The sequence below is a fragment of the Limulus polyphemus genome, unplaced genomic scaffold, assembly GCF_000517525.1.
Source record: "Limulus polyphemus unplaced genomic scaffold, Limulus_polyphemus-2.1.2 Scaffold239, whole genome shotgun sequence".
NCBI classification, from domain to species: Eukaryota; Metazoa; Arthropoda; class Merostomata; order Xiphosura; family Limulidae; genus Limulus; species Limulus polyphemus.
In genome coordinates this window covers 425,272-433,272 of record NW_013665849.1, presented here as the reverse complement: position 1 = coordinate 433,272, position 8,001 = coordinate 425,272, and the positions used below count along the sequence as shown (strand labels likewise).

The window sequence follows — 8,001 nt, the reverse complement described above, 5'->3', positions numbered from 1 at the left end:
AACATGTTTTATTATAATGTTTGCTTAACAAAATACAACAAACTGAAGAAAAGGGACGAACATTAATGTCAAACAAATATGTATCCTCATTCATCTCGATTTTTTTTTGTGTGTGAAATCTACGTCTTTTATTCTCAAAACTACGTGTCATGGCCTTTATTTAACGTATTCCGCTTTGTGAAAAATTTGTACGTGATGGAGAAAAATAGATATCATTTTCGGGTTCAGCATACAGGAATTACTATAGAACACGTAAAAATTTTAAGACAATAAAATCACCGCAGGTCTGTGTAATTAATATCCAATATTGAATGAAATAATCATCTCTTATAATACTTAATATTGTTTGATTTGTTTCTGATAGAGAACAAAGAACATTCGTTGTACTGTTCAGATGTTTTTGTATTATGTTTCTATGATAAAACTAGCAGTCTTTTTCAAGGTAAAACCTGTACTCAAAGTCCAGTTAATTTATAAAATATTCAAATACTTAATATTCCCTCTTGAACGTAATTATCAACTTCTATAAGCCTTACAAATGTTTGATTTGCTTGTGATAGGGAATAATAAATATTTTCATTAACAAAAACTTTCGACTTGAAGTTCGAGGCGTTTAACATCTGAACTATATCCAAGTACAGAAAAGCTGTCTTGTCTCGTAAATGCAAAGCCTTTTGACACAATGTTTCATTAATCGAGTCTTGAGAAAGGGGACAATCACATATCCAATATTTGTTTAATTTCAGCAAATAATAATCTAAAGAATACTTTTGGCCTCATTGTTATAACACAATCGTTCTTACGTACAGTCAAAGTATTAAGTATGTCATGTTTCGAAGAAACAAAAATATGGTATAAAAAAAAAAGAGTTCAAAACTCAAAAGTAATACATTTTCCCGTTGTTTCAAGCAGAACAAAAAGAAGCTTCAAAGGTCTTTATTAAATAAAGAATACAAAATATAACGTATATAACACGATCGTGGTAGCGCGCTGGCTTAATCGCAATATTATTGTATGTAACTATGATAATAATACAGTTTTTTCTTTTACTAAGTCTAATTATCAACAAGTACTTTATCAATTCATTTAAACTAACAGTTTTAAACATTCACTGTAACCAGTTCACAAAACTATAATAACACACATTTATATAAGTTTATATTAATAATCAATTTCCACTGTACACAAACCGGTATCCCTGCACTGATTTTACCAACTGAGCTTCAGTACAAAAGTGTCACCGATTTGTTTTACAAACTTGTCGCGCTTGTGATTATTTTCTGCCTTGAGTTTTAAGAAGAAATGGGGAAAAATCAGATGTAGGCCTATTAAATAACTAAAAACATAAAATAAATATCTCTATTTAGCGAGTGTCTCAAGTAAAATCAGAAAAAATATTAAACAATGAGTTTCTTATAAGGATATATAGATTCGTTAATCCATATCCGAATGACACCTTAGTTGCATGGTACGTTTGTTGAACACTAAACATTTGAAGGTAGACAAACCGTATGACTTTAACCACAAGTAAATTTCGTTCAACTTGACTGGCGTTGTGCCATCATCATGCTAAAGTCTTGAACAATCTTCATCCTGCTTTGAAAATAAAGTTCCCGGGCTTCTACAAACTGTTAAATAACTACAAAACTTGAATTCAGTTGATGGTATTTTTCGTTTCTATCTTTTCAACTAAAACTACGTGAAATTATTTAAAACCCATTGTTCATAAAATGTCTTTTTTCTTGTTTTTCTGTTTCTAAACTTTTATTTTCTCACTTGCTGATGAAAGAAAAGATTAATCTACGTTTTACTGCTCACACTTTGCCGGAAGGAGATATGTTTAAGATATCATTTTCAGTAATTATTTTTAGAATAAGTAATAGAAAAATAAATAAATAATTTATATAGTAATGGTACTGTATACTTGCCCGCAGTAATTTTTGTGGCGACGAATAACAGCTTTTACTAATAATCCTCAACTTCTCGAAAACATATCATATACCATCTATGTGAAAAAGAAATATCAATACTTTATTCAAGCGTTTAGGAGTATTTAAGGGGGGTGGGGAGAAGTTCTAAATATGGAAAATGTTAACATCGATTTTTCAGTTTCCTTACCTCAAAAAGAAATGGGGGTTTTATGTTAAAAAATAAATATTTCTCCTGAATCTATAACTAAATAATAATTAAACGGCATGTTTATGCAACAGAGCCCTTGTGTATATTGTGAAACTACAGATATAGCCAACATAAAAAGTGATCGCTTGCCTTATGTACTGTTGTACCCAGAGTGTTGTAGTCTATTATTTAGACGGCTTCTTGAATAAAGCGAACTTTCACAATATGTTATACTCAGCTTAAACTCAATGGTTAAGACTTTTAACCATTGCAAACTATAGCAGCTACTAGTCCAATACCACACTTTGCTTTAGGTTATATTTCTATACTCATTAAAATACAGAACGAGTACCAAAAGGTTTGACTAATATATATATCATTTTGCAAGTTCACGTTTGTACGTTAATAAACATAAGAAACTGTTATTAATCAGTTTTAAACTACTACATTGTTCCGTTAACGTTATCTCAGTTTGGGAGAAACAAGATAGAACTGTAAAGTATCCTACACTATTGGAAAACAAACTATTACAGTGACTTTCCAATCGCAAATAAATTGTCTGTGTAATTTGCTAAAGTAGATGAGAAATAAAAAGGTCACAAAATAGGTAATACAAAGTCAAGCAGATAATTAACAGCATACAATCGTAGAACTATAGTCAGTAGTCTGGGCTTTCTCTACTAGACCCTATTTCACTCTTGAATGTAATGTAATTCTGGATTTATTATAAGAGATCCCAGTGAAGAAGCCGAAATGGTGAGACCAAATATTTTTAAGAAATATGACGCACTATGTTTTTTTTTATTGTTATCACAGTGATTCTGACTATGATTATCTCACAATTATTCACTGGTTGCTCAACAGTAGAGAAACATCAATAAGCTCGATAACTAGACGCCCATTGAAATTACAGTATTAGCATATCTGGTTCTGCCTAAAGACTGCATGAGAGATCAAACCATACAATAAAGCTAAAAGTTTACTTCAGGGGCCCGTGAACTTTTATGTACTAATACAGTCCGGTGATACTGGAGCTTAAAAAAAAACGTACAGCGGTTGAGCAAACCTTTTATGAATTAATTCAGTTGTTATATTACGTTTCTGAAAATACAATACGCCCAACTAATCTTGATGTATCTTGGTAGTTGGAGGACTATTCTGAAACATTACACTAAAAAATATTGTCTTCGAAACGTATTATAATTTCAAAGTTTCTAGAACAGTAGAGAAGCTGAAAAATGAAATACACTACAATATTTTCCAATGTAACGCCTAAGGGCCTTTTAATATACAATAGAAGTTTCAGTTATTTACAACTGGCAACATAATATATCAGCAAACAAACAAAGGTATGCCCCCACGATATGCTACCTGTTTTACCCAGTTATGCATACATGGTGTAAATTAACAAATGGTTCAACTGAGTTCGTATTACCAATTACTGTTATTACAAAATTCAAATCATAATAACAATCTGACAAAATGTGTAAAACATGTATACAAAACCTTTAGTGAAATGTCAGCAAATTACCCCATCTTAAAAAAATAATTTAAGATCTTAATATTTTTTTTATCGGTGAAATTCGCTCTCAGTAGGAATAAACTATATGAAAATTCTTCATAAAGCCAGAATCAAAAAGTTTGTTATCAACACACCTTTGTGGAGATGCGGTCACTATATGAAGGTTGCAAACTATTTCCACTGGTGAATATGACAATTATATGTCAAACACTTTTACGTTGAGCCTATCGTTGAGCCAGTACCAATCCAAAAGTCTTATGAATCACTTTATTAGTAGTCGTAGGAAATATTTAGTATCTCTCTGTACATCACTTAAAGTTGTATTGTACAAATTTAAATTATATACATAACCCTAACACCGCAGTTTGATTTATCTGTTTGTTTTTAATCCCGATACACAACGTCTATAGTTATTCGTGCCATAAGTAACAAATATATATTTGCCCCACGTCGTATTGATCGCTGGTGTACAAGTTCACACAAAGTAATAAGGCTTTGGTTTTATGTCTGTCTCACTAACTGAATACACAAAGGTGCGTGTTATTTACGGATGAACAGGTGGTCCTAGTCTCTGACCATAAAAGCTATACGGTGGATAATAAAGTCCGAGTCCTGGATAAGGGACTTGCGGTAAGGGAGCTCCTGGAACTGTGGGTAGAGGCGGTTTGTAAGGGTGAAATCTGTTGCTCACCGGACTAAGACTGGTGGGATACGAACGTCGAACACCAGTAGGGGTAGTGGGGGAGCTGTAGTGATGATGGCAAGGTCCAGAAAACAAAGAAAGAGACGAGGTGGTGTCTCCACCTGACAGAGAGGTGTGCGTTCGCAGATGTTGAAGAAGTTCCTCGGAAGAGTTGAAACGCTTACCACAGAAGTTGTCCCCAATCATCCAGCTGCAGATGATTGGGCCGGGGCATCACTGAATGTGGATAAAGGTTAGCAGCAGTAGAAGGTGAGGCGGACCCAGAGAGTCCCGGCACCAGCCCCGCGAGGCCCATACCAGGAAGGCGGTCATGGTTGCATTGACTACATCCGCTGGGACACTGGCTGAGCTGAGCACTTTGTAAGCTGAACTGACAGTTGATACACGATGGGTCACGACACAGAGGCATGAACGATGTTGCACTCCCTGGGGTCTTGACACGCGTGTACCCCACGTATGGTGGCATCCCACCACTCAAGGTGAACATACTAGGTTTCATAGGGGTAGCTCCACTTTGCGTGACAGCGCTGACAGGGAAAGTGTGAGCAGACGAGGCAACATCGACAGGGATGTGGGCAAACATGGGCGTACACCCCACACAGTTCGCCAGCGGGTTTATCCCAGGCTTGTAAGCACCAAAGGGATTGATTCCTGGAAACGAGCCAAGCAAGTCTTTAGGGGTAGAGTCAGAGCACCCCATGTCCATTGCATGTAAAGTTCCACTAGGACCATACCCTAGGCCACTGAGGGTATTCTGGCTGATAGTCGAGGCTGAGCCTGTCGAGGAGTGACTTGATGTTGGTGTTGCAATAGATGAGGAAGGAGATCCCTCTTGTTCAGACTTTGGACTGGAATTGTTAATATCTTCAGTTACACAGGGACTGATCTTGCCACAAGAGCCTTTTGGTCTTGTGGTTTCAGATACGATAGGCGTGCTCGATTTGCCAGGAGACGAACGCTTCTCAATACTCTCATTCTTCTCCTTCTTGGCAGATGTCTCGTATGGCTTGAAAGAAGTCTTGTCGTTGACGAAAGAACCTTTCTCTTTGGCCCTATCGCTATCCTTTGTCTTCTCCAGGCCCGAAATGAGAGGCTTATTATTTGGATTGTCAGCACCGATTTGACTACATGTTTGGGCCAACAACGCCAGAGGGCTATTCTTGGCATCAAGCTAAAAATAAAAAAAATAATATATATATATCTATTTGGTCTTAAAAGTTAAAGATAGTTACACAGATAATTACTGTATATATCGTTTTTTGTTTAGTTTAATTTGATCGCATTGCAACACATCCTGCAATTATAAATAAATGTTGCTATAAGAGTGATATTCTGCTTCCTATATTGTAGCATAACAATATAACACAAAATGCACAGTAAGTCATTGGTAAGATCTAACTTATGAAATGTTTCGTCTTCATTTTGACAGTACTTAATTTATTAACCGTGTAGATAAAACGATATATTATTTTACAAAGCGTGAACATAACGATGGGAAGGAAGATGAAATACAACACATTCATTACGTAGAAGCATGGAGCGTACAAAGTGACTTTATGCATTAGGATGTGGGTGCACTTCATAGTCCTAACTTTACTTTCTTCAACTGATGTCATAATATCTCTTAAAATACAAGGTTCAAAAGTACAGTTAAAAAAAAAAAGAACGCGAAAGCATTAATATTTTCGAAAAACCACAACTTCGAAGACCATCGCATATTTCAGATGTGGACGGTACTCCTAGCCTGAACGTATCCAAATAACAATGGCTCATGTCAACTCAACTTTTAAGTGCAACCAATATGTTATTTTGAAACGTGATTATTTATTATGCGCGAAAATGTAAAAAAAAAACTAACAACAACAACAACAACAAAAAAAACATTGCATTTTCTACCGCATTACTTATCGGCTAGAATTAACAGAAACTTCAAATTTCCATGTCTTACGAAACCTACACTTGACGATATAGACATTCCAATCGAGAAAGGTGCTCAGTGAAACAGTAAGAGACGGTGTATAATAACTCGAAGGAAAAACAATCATATTTACATTTCAAATCAAACATGCATAAAGTTGCCATATATTGAGGCCAACTTCTCAGCGTGGAAAACAAGTTTAAATTTGAAAGTGTTAAAATAGGAATGCTTGAACTAAGAGCAACTAGCGCCCTCACTCTTTTCGAAATTCTATATTTTAAAATATACTTTACCCTGACTAATTATAATCTGTAATTGTACAACAAATCGCTTTATTAAAAAATAATAGCTAACGCAACTTTTCAAACGTCAGGAAGGTTGTTAGTATTGAGGAAGGTTAGCTTCAACAGAGTATTTCTGCCAGTTATAATGCACCTCACAGATATTTCCCATATACTAGTCACAACTTTCTGACCTGAAAATTATTTTGCTTAAATTCAAAACATATAGTTAAGTCAAACATGGTACATGTAAGACGATTTCATCGTTTTTTTCGGTAAACATATGTACTTGAGTTATTTAACTCATCTAAGACATTGCATAGATCAATATCTAATAGTATTCAGTGATATCTAGTAATACTAACCGATACCATACACACAAATACACAACCGATTTTATGCGCCCGCTTGGTAATTGCATGTAGGCGACATTTAAAAATAATACTGAACCAGCGAAGGAATGAGTTTAAGAGAAAACTTGCATAGAAACGGGGACGAGCAAGAAGTCTTCATTATAATTAAAACATTGGGCTGTAAGGACAAGGTTCTGTCTACAGTCACGCTGCCCCGAATGATGAAATGTTTAATGTAGTCAGCCGAGTTCTTAAAACAGTAAACTTGCTAACTATACAATCATTTCTGCTTTTTTGTAAACTTCTTGCTTTCCGCTTTCTTTCTCTAACTCTGTTGGATTTATACAAACTGTATTCTTTGAAACATTCATGTAAAAATTCTAACAAGTAACGCAAAATTGGATACTGCAATATCTAAAACTCCCCTCTTTTTATTAATGTTTTGAAAGACAAAACATAAACTTACCGTTGTGGGAAGTGGAGAGAGATATTCGGGCCGAATGTAATGATGACTTCCGGAGGTCAACATGCTGTTGTAAGGATGTAATTAGGAGAGTAATCCTACAGTTTTTGTGTCAAACACCGCGTAAAACATAAATCCTAATATCTTTGTTTTATCGCAGCTTAGCGTAGAACAACTGCACACATAACACTCACTCAGCTCCTAGAACTGTTGTGTGCTAAGAAGCGCGGTATACTTCTACTTCTCCTAGCCACGGCGCGGAAACTGCTAGCGCGCCACCCACGGCAATAGTTGTAAACTAACGAATTCAACGTCATCCAACTTTTCAATCTTTCGAAAAGCACCGCAATACTTATTCCTAGAACAGCGTGAGTTGGCATTTAGTATAGGAACTAAACGATCCAGCTTATGGTGTCCAATCCCTGGCGGGAGCCTCTTATATGGTAAGTGGTGATTGGTTTGAGACAATGAACGACGTTGACAGTCTGGGTAGGCGTTATGTCCAGCCTACAATAACCATAAGAAACAGAAAATCCCAATAGCTTGGCAAGCTGCCAATTGTCACGCTTTACAACATCATTCATCAGCCGGCTGTCAAGAGTGTCAGTCAAAACTGATTTATGTTAAACTTTGTTGTAGGAGC

General features: G+C 35.7%; 1 pseudogene; it reads right to left on the bottom strand.

The window, feature by feature from the left end:
• Positions 1-920: 920 nt before the first annotated feature.
• Positions 921-7,763, bottom strand: LOC106478669 (annotated as a pseudogene).
• Positions 7,764-8,001: the final 238 nt, after the last annotated feature.